The sequence below is a fragment of the Eulemur rufifrons genome, chromosome 2 (assembly GCF_041146395.1).
Source record: "Eulemur rufifrons isolate Redbay chromosome 2, OSU_ERuf_1, whole genome shotgun sequence".
Taxonomy (NCBI): Eukaryota; Metazoa; Chordata; class Mammalia; order Primates; family Lemuridae; genus Eulemur; species Eulemur rufifrons.
The window spans coordinates 107,736,052-107,749,978 of NC_090984.1; positions in this window are offsets into that span (position 1 = coordinate 107,736,052).

Here is a 13,927-nt window from a genome sequence, read left to right on the forward strand (position 1 = left end):
CAGAATAAGTTTTCTAAAATTCTCAAAACATTAAGAAATGAGCTAAATATTTGAACAGATATTAATACTTTGAAAAAGACACATGGTAGCCAAATAAATACACAAGAAGATATCCAATATTAGTAGTCATTAGGTAAATGCAAATTAACACTAAAGTTAGATATACCCTTATCACCTATAATTAAAGGAAGGAAGGAAGAAAGAAAGGAAAAGAAAAAACGAGGAGTGGCTCTTATAGTACCAAGTGTTGGTGAGGAAGTGGGTGAATTGGAACTTTTACATACTGAGGGTATGATTGCAAAATAGTAGAGAAAAATAAGTCAAACAACTTGGTATTTTGTGAGAAAGTTAAGCAGCTATTTAACATATGGTCTAGTAATCCCAGGTCTAGGTATACACTCAAGTGAAATTAAAACTTATGTTCACACAAAAACAAAAACCTGTATACAAATGATTTTATGGTGATTTTATTCATAATCTCCTCAAACTGGAAATAAACAAAATGTTCTTCAGCCTGTGAATAGGCAAACAGACTGTTACACAACCATACAATGAAATATTACACAGCAATAAAAATGGATGAATTCCTGATACACACAATAGCATGGATAAATCTCAAAGGTGATATACTAAGTGAAAGAAGCCGGAGTGTACCTACTGAGTGATTCCATTTATATGACATTATGCAGCAGATAAGACATTAAGGACAGAAAATAGATCGTTGATTGCCAGCACTTGGGAGAGGATGATTACAAATAGGATAAGAGAGTAAGTTTGGAGGATGGAACTGTCCTGTATCTTGAGCATGTGGTGGTTACATGACTGTATGTGTGTAACTCATAGAACTATATATATATATACTAAAGATGATAAATTCTACTTCATGTAAATTATGCCTCAATAAAACATGCACATATTCTTAAAAAATCTGATGCTTAAGGCTAATGGAAGAGAAGGATGAGTATTTATTAGTTACTGTATCCTTCCTTGAACTAGTTTATAAGGGCTTCCATAATACATTACCATAAATTCGGTGACTTAAAACAACACGTATTTATTCTCAAAGTTCTGGAAGCTACAAGTCTGAAATCAAGGTAGGTATCAGCTGGGCCATGCTGCCCGTTCAGTCTCTAAGGAAGAAACCTCCCTTGCCTCTTCCAGCTTCTGGTGTCCTCAGGTGATATTTGGCTTGTGATAGCATAACTCCAGTCTTTGCCTCCATCTTCCCATAACCTTGTTCTCTGTGTCTCTGTGTATCCTCTCTTCTTATTACAGGGACACCAGTCATAGGATTTAGGGCCTAATCCAATATGGTTTCATCTTAACGATGTCTCTAAAGACACTACTACTAAGGTTACATTCTGAGGTTCTGGGTGGACATGAATTTGAGAAGCGAGACAGAAGGTGCTATTTAACCTACTATAGTTCTCATGGAAATTATGTAGATTAAATTATATTTGGGATGATAATTTTATGTAGATATTTCTAGGAATTTTTCTATAAAATTAATTATCTTGAGAAAAATGTGAATCCTTAAGAATCCTATATCCTTATTGTGTCTAATATGTTTTAAATTGAGCAGGGATGTGAACAAAAACGCTAGGTTCAGCAACCAGATGCAGCAGCTGGGGCACATTTGTCAAAGGATTAAAATCTTATAACTGGAAATTGCAAGAATATTTCAAATAATGTTGCTGTTTTTGTGAAAATGTCAGAGGACCATTACATATTTGGTCAGAATTTCTGTGTAGCTTTTGTGGAGAAACAATAATTTCAGGAGTTCTGGTTCAAATTAGTTTATCTGCTAATCTCCCCAAATCCCATATGGTTCTACAATTCTGGCCAAATACCTACAGAAAAAATAATTTTGGTTACACATCCCATCCCTGAGAATGAAGCAGATAAGTGTATTTCCCAATAAGAATATAAACATTTCCCTATGATCATCAAATACCTATTTGTGAATTCATGTGACTTGTGTAAAAATTCAACCCTTATTCTTTACCTTTGGCTAATATCATGAAGCAGACACAATATTTTGACAATTCTAAGTCTATGCCTCAAAAAGATTATATGCTTCCACTCTTTTTCTCTCCTGGAATGCAGCCTAAATAAATCGCGAATATTCTACTGTACAATGAGAGACATGTTGTCTATTTACTCCATCATTTCCTTTGAAAGACAAGTCTAGATATGTTAGTGAGGCTATCCAACTCTAGCAAGCCCTGGCTAAGCTGATCCACAGACATATGAACATGTCCAGTCAAGATCAGCCAAGCCTGGCTCAGATCAGCAGAACTTCCCAGCTTACTCAAAGATGTGTGAGCAATAACAGGTGCTAATTCTTTTAAGGCACCAATTTTACATTACGTATCAGGGTTAAGAAATATCTATAAGCACCATAAAAGAATATTTGATTAGTACTTGTTAGATCAATGACAATGTACTTCCACATTTTATTTTAGAAGAATTGTTAGTACTTTTTTCAATAAAAGCAAAATTTCCATAATCAATTCTTTCCTAAACTAATATACTCAATGATCAGTCATTTACTTTCGATTATTTGACATCTCATTTTCATCAAATTGAGATACTACAAAGTGTTTAAACTAAAAACATAGTATTTTTTTCTTTTCTACTTTTTTGTGTACCTTCTTTTATTATTCAAAATATGAGCACAGCAAAAGCACTGAGTGCTTACTGTGGCAATATCTACTTGAAACATTCATCTAGGCTACCAAAATTATTTCATTCACATTATGGGATAAAAATATGTGTTAGAACCCATAATCTTACATTCAATTGGCCATACCTCTGTTTTACTTTTCTCTCTAGCCATCTAAAATGTTTGAATAATTCTCTCTTTTTCACTCGTTCTTTACTTATAATCTCTCCAAAGACTCTCAGTATAGTTGTGTATGTTTTCAAACAATTTATTTGCACCTTTCAGGTCATTTCAAAATGATAGCCGCTAAATTGTTTTTTGTCCACCTTAATTCTAACACAGTTTGTGCCTTCCATCCACCTGCCTGAACAAAGTGAGACAGGGAACTGGCAGGTACTGCTTTGGGAACGGCATTGCTGCAGGTGATGCCTCAGGCATTGCTTTGGGCATTGCTGCAGTATTGCCTTACTGAGTCAGGAAGTCTCAAAGTTTCTAATAGCCCTGATCAAAACAAGATGAAGGCAAGGCAAGTTCCAACTGGTTAGAACCAAGATGGTGGAGGAACACCACCCCTACCATGAATATTTCTCCCCTTGTTTAGCCCATTGCTTAAATAGAAAGACAACAGGAACAAGGGGGCTGGTTCTCTTCTGCAGAGAGAACTCACCTTTGCTCTGTCTCTGGAGTAGACTTTCTACCTTTCTATAGTTTCTGAATAAATCTCGCTTTCACTTTATCTTGTTGGCTGGCTCCTGATTTCTTGCTTGTGCTAAGCCAAGGACCAACTTGGATTTCAAGTAGCTCCCTGCATTGGGAGTCACTTTCCTGTGTCAAAAGCAGAACACAAAATTCACTAGATATTTCTGAGGAAAAATCATTCACTTCACTATAATATGTTAAGTCATTTCCTGATGATGAGGCTTGAAATGAAATACCACATCTAAACCAGTGTGTGAAATTATTTCCAATGGAAGGTCACTGGAAAGCTGTCCTTCTTTGCAGTATGGCATTTTATTACTATTCATTTACTAGCAGGGTTTTTGTGAATATAAAATGAAGAACTACAACACTGGCAGACTGCTGATAGGAAATACTATTTATTTATTTACTTTAGAGACAGGGACTCACTCTGTCCCCCAGGCTGGAGCGCAGTGGAGGGTGAGCATAGCTCACTGCTGCTTTGAACTCCGGGGCTCAAGCAATCCTCCTGCCGCAGCCTCCTGAGAAGCTCAGACTACAGGTGCATGCCACCATGCCCGGCTAATTTAGAGACAAGGTCTTGCTATGTTGCCCAGGCTTGTCTGGAACTCCTGGCTTAAGTGGTCTTCCCTCCTCAGTCTCCCAAGTAGCTGGGATTACAGGTATGAGCCACTGCTTCTGGCTTTTAAAATGTTTAATATTGGAAATGTAAATATTTTTGAGAAAATAAGTTTGACATTGATACATTAATCAATGTTAAGCCCCTACCCTGTGTCAATAGTTCAAATTAAAGCTACATATGTTTATTTTTTAGATTTTATTTATTTATTTTTATTTTTTTCTTTTTTATTTCAGCATATTATGGTGGTACAAATGTTTAAGTTACGTATATTGCCCTTGCCCCACCTGAGTCACAGCTTCAAGCGTGTCCATCCCCCAGACAGTGTATGCACTACACTCCAAAGCTACATACGTTTAAAGGCCAATTACTGTTTGGTGATTATGGCTTGACAGATAGACTGACTTTGTTGGATTCCAAAAGTCCGTGCATCTCTCACACCTAATTGACGTTAATTGGCCCCTCTGTGGCCCCCAGAGGCCAATAGTTGGATCAGGCTTGAAGAATGGGCTGCTTCTTTACCACAAATATTATTCTTTGCCATATTAGTAGACACACATTGTAAATTTTCTGCCTTACTATTATTTTCAAAGTGTGGAAAGAATGAAAATCACTTTCTGAGGAGGTAAAGTAATGAAAATAGAGCACAACAATAAACAACAATATCATTTGCAATCATGATCCCTCTAAAATTATGTCTATTGTGTATTTCAATTCTCCATAACACTTATAATAATGCTTTCAAACTCTATTCATACTTACTAGGATTATGGTTTACTATTATAGGACTTGTGTAAATTTTAACATCTTTCTTTTAATTTTACTTATTTTCTAAAAAAATAAAATAATCCAAATATAGCCTCAAGTCATTATATTATTTGTCTTTCTATGACAATTCTCAGCTCCGGAAATTTTAATTCTTCCACTTAGCTCTGAACATAGCTCCAGAAATGCCAATTAATTTTAGAGACTAGAAATGGAAATACGGTATAAAATTAATTTTCAACTAAGAGCAGTTCTATGAAGGAAACTCTAAAGATTCACAGAGGTTGATCTCAAGCCAATTTCCTTAAGCATAGGCTGTAGAATCCTGACTTTATCTAAGACTCTTTGGGTCAGAGTGTAACAGTTTTCAACAAGGCCCACATACCCTAATTGTATACCTCTTGGACCACTTCTTGTGAGCAAAAATAAATAAATAATATTTGCAATTTAGAGTGTCCTTGCTTATTTCCTTTTCTTTCTCTAAAGGCTACATAGTTATTTTCTGTCATCAAGTTACTGTATTTTTTTCCTGGCTACTTTTTTTTTCCCCCTAATTATGTTCCACATTATGCTTTTATTAAAATAGGAGTTTTTTAAAGCTTTATGTATTATATTAAATGATTTTTCTTTAGAGCATTATCTTCCTTTTATTATAATTTTAGATGTTTGTCTACCTAATTTACAATTATATTAACATTTGAGAAACTAAAAATAAAAACCAGAAGTGATAATTTGGAATGTTACTATAGGGGTGAGTGAATTGTTCTTTTTTAATATGAGTGTGAAATTTAGGTTGTTCGAGAAAGTTATGGGATACGTTTAATGCTTAACAATGAAAGGTTGAAGACTGTCGAAGATCTAATAACAAAAATAGGTCCAGACAAAATACATTATTTTAGAATGACAGTGAGAAGATATACAAAGTTTGAAATACGATTTCTAAATGTCCCAATGAACAAGCAAAAAGGCAAATGGGGAATTTAGCAAGATAGTTTAAGCTGAGAATTAGGAAAAGAATACAAAAGCTAATGTTTTAGTTATATCTTATCCATGTTAGTCTCTACTGCAAAGGAGATATAAAATAGAATGGGTGTAATTGACTAATATTCAGTAGGAACCTAGGTGTCAAGATACAGTTGTTAAAATTCCACATCAACCACCTGTTCTTTGACCTTAAAAACTTTCATATAAAGAGATGCTAAGAGATGGATGCTATGGGTCTCCACTGAATATCATCGTAATGTTTGAATATCTTAAGTTTGAATATATCAACCAAAGGAAATCAGACACATAATATGTAAATTCCCACATACACACATTTACCAAGATACTTCTAACTCCACATGAATATTTATATATATTTCACATATTTAGAGAGAGAGGGAGGGAAGGATGAAGGGATGGAAAGAATATAATAATCAAATTCCTGTTGCTTTTTTTAATAGATAAATATGTGCTATGTTGAAAACATTTGTGAAATGTTTTCTACCCATTAAAGATTTGCCACGTGAAGGAGGAACAATTATTTGAGTGCTTTGGAATGCATTTTGTGAATATTTATGCAAATATTTTCTCCATACTGCACATTTATTACCCAAAAATAGTAATTTATTTTAATTCGATACCTTGGCCTTTTTAATTCTACCTGTTGCTCTTGAAAAAATTGCAGTGCAAACTTAAGGAGCACAAAGGAGTTCTGTTTCTTTATTGAAAGGCTATATCCTATTCATGTAACTCAATTAACAATTTAGGGCCAATTCTTCAAAAAATTATGATAAAAATGGTACAAATTACATTAAGTAGGTGGATCAGAATTCCCAAATTCAATATGATCTCTGTCTGTACTGCAGTTAGTGGTAAGGTATATCATAAATTAGAAAAGTCTTCAGCTCAAGTGAGTTACCATTCTTAATTCTTCATTTTTTACCTATAACGTGCAAGCACTTTGCAGAAAGGCAGTTTATAGGCCACTCAATGCAATCAAAGGAAATCATAATTTGATGCACAATCATGATACATTTAACTCCACATGAGCTGTTAACATTCAGCTTTTCAAATTCTCTCAAATGTAATCTATCAGGTAATTTTTTTTTATTTTTTAATTTTATTTCAGCATAGAAACATTTTGAAAGGAAGGTGTTCATTTAGTTTTTGATGGTTTTGTGTGCATAAGCTTATCCAAAAAGTAACACTAGGCTGATAAGAATCCATGATATTTTTCAGAGATTTACTTTGGGAGACATGAAAAATATTCTTATTTAATTGCTATTTTAAATATGTAAACAGAAAAACAGAATTGCTTCAATTCATTGGTAGAATGCCCAGCTTTAATCCATGAAGTCAGAGTCATTCATACTTAGGGAGTGGTTACATACACCTAATACATGAAAAAACACAGAATTGGATTCAGAGGGGATTTAGAGAGTATGAAGACACTACCTTTATTTTATCCTTGCTTATATAGGGAGAATAACACAAATTATTAATTATATGTACCTTAAAAAGGGAGATAGCTTCTGAAAAATGCTTGGTTAGGCAATGTCATCATTGTGTAAAAAAACCTATATGATATAGCCTATTGCTCTTAGGTTATAAACCTGTACAGCATGATACTGTACCTGATACTATAGGTAATTGTAACAAAATGGTATTTGTATCTCTACATATATCTAAACACAGAAAATGCACAGTAAAAATATGGTATACAAGATAAAAAATGGTATACCTGCATGGGGGACATAACATGAATGGAGCTTGCAGGACTGGGAGTTGCTCTGGATGAGTCAGAGAGTGAGTGGTGAATGAATGTGAAGGCCTAGGACATTACTGTACACTACAGTGCACTTTATAAACACTGTACACTTAGGTGACATTAAATTTATTTTAAAAATTTCTTCAATAATGAATTAACTTTAGCTTACTATAACTTCTTTATGTTTTAAAACTTTATAATTTTTTAAACTTTTTTACTATTTTTCTTTATATCCTTATTCTAATAAGCTTTTTTCTATTAAAAATTAAAAAAAAAATTTTTAAACTTTTTTGTTAAAAACTAAGACACAAGCACACATTAGCCTAGGTCTACGCAGAGGTGGAATAGTCAATATCACTGTCTTTCACCTGCACATCTCATCCCACTGGTAGGTCTTCAGAGGCAGTAACATGCATGGAACTATCATTAATATCTATGGTAACAATGCCTTCTTCTGGAATGCCTACTAAAAGAATTGCCTGAAGTTGTTTTATACTCAACTTTCTTTTTGTAAATAGGAGTACACTAAAATAATGCTTAGAAGTATAGTATAGTAAATACATAAACCAGTAACATAGTTGTTTATTATCAAGTATTCTGTACTATACATAATTATATGTACCATTTACCTTTATACGATTGACAGCCAGTAGGTTTTTCCACCAGCATCACCACAAACATGTGTAATGTGCTGTACTATGACATTACAACAGCTATCATCACTAGGCCATAAGAATTTTTCAGCTTCTTTATAATCTTATGATGCCAGCGTCATACATACAGTCCATTGTTTTGCAGCACATGGTTGCATATAAAAACACAATTTATCAATACTGGTTTGTAATAAAAGGAAAGAGTTCTAATATAAGATACCTATTTTAATAACAGTTCTACTACTAGTTAGCTGTAAATTCTTTAACAAGAAATTTACCTTGTTTCCTCAATGAAAATTCATTTGTCTTATAAATATTTCTTAAATATGTAAGACTTAAAAGAGTGTAATATTGAGGCTATCTAAATTCCATGAAATTGAGATATTCTAAAATATTCTATGGATTTCAAGAAAAAAATAATGTATATATACACACATATACATATACTTACATCAGTTCTTATGAGGGCTTTTATTACCCAGCGTCCAATAGTGTGCCTCTTGGGTGGACATTTCTCTCATTGCTCACTTTCCTTCCTGCCTGATCCTGTCCAAGTAAACTTAGAGTATTTCTATTCTGCTATGCCAATTTTCATATGAAAATCTTCAACAAACAGACGCTATCTTTCTCACATATTTAAGTTGCTAATATGCACTGCAGTGGTAGAAAAACTAATGCAAAATTTATAATTGAGTTAATTATGCTTTTCTTTCTAAATAAATTCCATTTTTTCCTTGATTGATTTGCAAATCATGACATGGATTTGATTCAATGAAAATATGGAAGAGGTCAGAACTATGAAAAAAAAAAAAGAAATTCTAATTGACTATTCAAAATTGAACACAAATTCTTAAGAGTATCAAAATCCAAAAAGTCCACCATCAAAAATCATAGCAAACATCATCAGTTAGGGACCAAGGATAAAATCAATATCTCTTCCAAGTGAACAGCATGAATGCCTCCTGTCATCAGACTAATCAAGTATAACCCCAAACACCAAGCTAGTAAAATACGTTGGGAGAGAATTAAGCTATTCAACTTACTTTTCCAAGTACAACTGTGCTTCAGAGAACAAGTATTCATATCCACGTGCAATATACTTCATTCTGACAACAGAAATCTGTGACAGAGCAGACTGAAGGAAAAATTAGCCTCTCATTTTATGGACAAGCAGACTGGTTGTGGAATAGTTGATAAGCCCAAGCACTGTGTAGGCACTTGTGTGTGTGCGTGTGTGTGTGTGTGTGTGTGTGTGTGTGGTATTTGAATTTTCCCTACAAATCTGTTTAAATCAGTTTAAAATGAACAAACTAGCCTTCTGTTGATATCTTAAATGCATTTATTTCTCTTTTGTCAACAAAACCATAGTGTTATTGTAAATTAGGTGAGCTTTAAGTCCAATTTCAGTGGAATGCAAGCTTTAGAAAGACATTATTGGCATCACATATTTTAAAGACAAATCATTTCTTGAGGGTGAGGAGCTGTAATGAATCTGGTAATTCTAATTCGGAGATAAAACTGCCCAGTGACTTTAATACCAAGGGCAGTCTCTGGGTAGAAGAAAGAATTGGAACTCATCCTTCCAATTTCTCTTGACTGACACATCTGTCAGTGTCTCTTATGATCCAGCTGACCCACCTTGACAGAAAGCCCAGCTGTATTTCCAGGATCCAATGAAAGGCTGTTACGTTGCACGTCTAAAGTTAGGAGTCATCTTACATTTAATATTGTGAGTTAAACAGGAAAGAAGCAAGTGTTGGAGGAGGCTGCAGTTTTGTCACCAAGACTGATCTTATTACTTGCTTTTCAGCTGTTGGAAGAAAACTTAAAAGATAATTTTAAACTTTACATAGTTTACCTGTAACTTTGACCCTGCAGGACAAGAAATAGCTGCAATATTGTTTGAGATTATTTTCATATGATGATTGCTTCCAAAATAACAAAGATTCCAGTGTCTCTCTCTGTATTTGATATGGATAAATCTGCAGGCTTGCATTTCCGCAGAAAACAATTCCAGAGAAATTTGGTCATATTTAATACTTTAAGACTAATTAATTATAAAAAGATTTAGGTTACAGCTGGTAGTTATAGTGATTGATACTGAAGTTTATTTTCTACAGCGGACTGTTTTCTGCTATGCAAATTGAAGATAGAGCAAAAATAATTCTACTGCATAATTTTTTATTTCTCTTGATACAGCCATTGTAAAATAAATGAAACTCAAATCATGACCAGATCTGTGGCTTAAGGTAAATTCTTTTTAGTAGTGATGCTATGTGGGTATTATTTTTACTCTTATTTCTTCTTTCATTTTCCATTTCAAAGATTGACTTCTTTTCTCTCAATGGTTGCCATCTGAGCTGTGGGGGAAATTATTTGATTCTTTTCTCTTGAAATGGACTTGAAAAATCAACTCAAATGGACTGAGATAAACTAGTCACCTGGATTGAGAGAGGAGATGGAGAAGGTGTGTGGGAGATTTTTACCCTGAGGTCAAGACACTGGGAAAACTTAAAAGAGGACAATTACATTGAGCATCCTTAAATTTCCCCTGCAGAATCTCTATCCAATATTTCTTCTCCATGAGCTATTGCCTATAAATTGGTTATTGCATTCCTAGGTTATTTCTGTAGGATATTTATCCTATTATGGGTCCTTGAATGTTCTAGCCTACTGTACGTGGTTAACGTTTTCTGATGACAGTGGCCAACTAACTGGATGTCTTTCTTAGTCTTTGGGGCCTGATTTTCTCTGTGGAAAAAAGTTCTCCTTTTAAAGAATACAGTATTCCAAGACACATACCTTTACTCAATTTTTGGAAATTTATGGAAAACAAATTGTTCTTAAATTCTATGTTAATTAGTTTAAATACCATTTCCTTTCAGGAAGATTGTGAAACCTGTTTCATATCCTTTTTAAGTCATAGGGAATAAAGAAGGGTGAAATGAGTTAATATATTTTTTATAATTATATTATTTAATTAATCACACCTTTGGACTATTTTCAAAATAAATATCATGGATAACTTCAAAAATACAACAGTATCTCAACTAAACAAGTGGCAATCATAGCAAATTAAATAATTTGCTGCCATCATGCTTTTTTGAGAAAGTCTTATTTTTCAGATCATCATGAAATGCAATAAACATATTTTATATTTATTTAGCTATTGTGTACAAAGTACAATGCAGTATTAATAATAATAATATCAAACATTTATTAACTATTTAATTTTTAGGCATTGTTTTAAGTATTTTTCTGAGCATTAGCTTGTGGTATCTGCCAATTTCCTTATGAAGTAGATAATCCTTATATTAAAGGTGATAAGTTAAGGTTTAGACATGCTGAATAGTCAGTCCACATGCACACAGCAAGGATGTCGTGGAGCTGAGATTAGAACCCGAGTGGTTGGGATTCCAGATACCGTGCTGTCTCTCTGAGAGCCAGGCCCATTTTTAAGTGTGAGCATCCAAGCTTGAACAATGTAGAGTGATACCCACTTTTATGAGTCTAACTGTGCTTAGGAAAAGGAGGAAATAGGAAAAAACAGAAAATTATAAGTGATATGACAGTGAAAAGTGCATATTATTATAAGAGAAAACTGAGGAACACCTAAGCCAGCTTAAGGGTTGAAGGAAACTGCTAAGAGGGAAGAGCATTTACAGCAAAATCAAAGGATGGACAGGGTTGGCCAATGAACTATTTGTGGTGGTTGTATTTGTTAGGGTTGAAAAAGAAAAGGATGATTTCCACAAAACAGGATAATTTAGCAAGAGTTCAATAAAAGGATATTTATAAAGTGTCAGCAGGTATAGTGAAACCACAAGAATAGTGTAGTATCCTGGGGCTGGTAATAGTGGAACTCTATGGCTGCCCTGAGTGTCAAAGGATGAAGGGAGGGAGTACTTTGTGAAGAGCGCCAGAAGAATAAGGGCCCTGTCATCAATCTCCTTCCCTCTAGTTACCTGTCACTGTTCCCATTGACCGAAACCAGCTGCATGCTAGAGGCAGCAGATGTGTCGATGTCATCTAAACAGTGCATGCTCTGGATGCACTCAGCAGTGAGAAGGAGAGCAGCATCTAGCACAAGAATATAGGGGAGCTGTTGCAGGTAGAGGAAGCAGAATGTATGTATGAAAATTCAAGAACATAAAAGAGTTAGTAAGCCTAAACACAGCGTATGCTTGAGGACTGGGTGTGCATGAGAATGTTTGATGTATTGAGAAATGGTTGGAATGGAGGCAGGTGAATCAGGTTGTTGCTGGATCATTTCCAGACTTTGTAGCCATGCAAAAATGTTTATATTTTATCTAAGAAACAAGAGAGAGGCTTTGAAGGATGTCAAGCACAGGAATTAACATGACTCTATTTATAAATAATTTTAGAAAATTCACTCTGGTGAACAGTACAGAGAATAAATATGAGGGAGCAGAATCAGGAAGGGAAGGAGTCCATGTGGGTAGCAAAACTGATATTAATAAATTCAGAAATTACAGTAGTGTATATAGAGTAAGAGGCTATCAAGATAAACAAACGTGTACAGACATATTTAATTACGTACATTCAAATCGTATCTATTCAGCCAAAAGAAAAGAGTAGCTAGGAGAAGAGGAGAGAGAGTGCTCACTATAGAAAAGTAGAACAATTTAAATAGTGGGCAACTTCAACCACCTTTCTAAACAATAAACATATAAATATATATGCTCCAAAGTGAGAATGAAACAGGAGATATGAACCTTTTGTCTATTAAGTCAATCTTAGTTTCTCTACTTACGTAAATAAATCATTTTGTCATATGTAATTTCTGCCTTTTGTACTAAACTTAGAACTTAACATTTGTGTAAGAGGAGATTTCACAGTTTTTAAGAAGTAGAATCAATTTGATTGATGAGTGGATATAAAGGATGAGGAAAAAGAGAGCTGAAGGCAATGCCTGGTTTCTGGCTTACATTACCTGGTGGATAATCATGCTCTTTACGAAAAGAGAAGACAGGAGGAGAAAATATTTGGAATGGAGAAAAGTTCAGATGTGGACATGAGGAATTTGATATATCTTCTAGACACCCACACAGAATGTCTAGTTTATAGTTGGCTCAATGAGCAAGTTGGTGAGAGTATGGGAAAGTGCTCACTATTTCAAACTGATATATAACACACTGTTCATGTTGCGCATCATGTTTATATATGCTGTGAGTATACTCTTGTAGTAAGGCCAAGCCACATGACTTTACATTTAAAATACTATGAAACAGTTTTTGGAGCCAGGATGCAGACATTGTAATTTTAAGAAAGCAGATTAAGAAAGTGTTTCTAAAGAAATTTGGGAAGAAAAAGGCTCTAGGAGAGCCCTGATATTCAGATATCCTATATTCTCCAATATCTAAAAATATACAAATTCATAAAGCTGGACATATTTTGCTAACCCTTCATTCCACTCAGTGTTCTATTGAGGGTTTATTTGCTGGGTAACATGGCCCCCATGTATCTCCTTATTCTACAAGTTTAGCTACACAATGTTCAGTTGGGAGGCAAAGCAGAGCATAGGATTTAGTGTTTGACAGACCTGGGTCAAATCCCAGGTTTATTAATTACTAGCTGGGTGGCTATGGGAAATTTCTTTAAACTCTCCAAGAAAGTCTCAGTTAACCCATTTGTAAAATAGCAATTAGGTAATAGTATTACCTGATTCTTAGGTTTGCGGTAAAAATTAAATGATAGTGTGTAACCCCTTCAAAAAGAATATGATGACACATTCAAGAAGCACATACTATTGT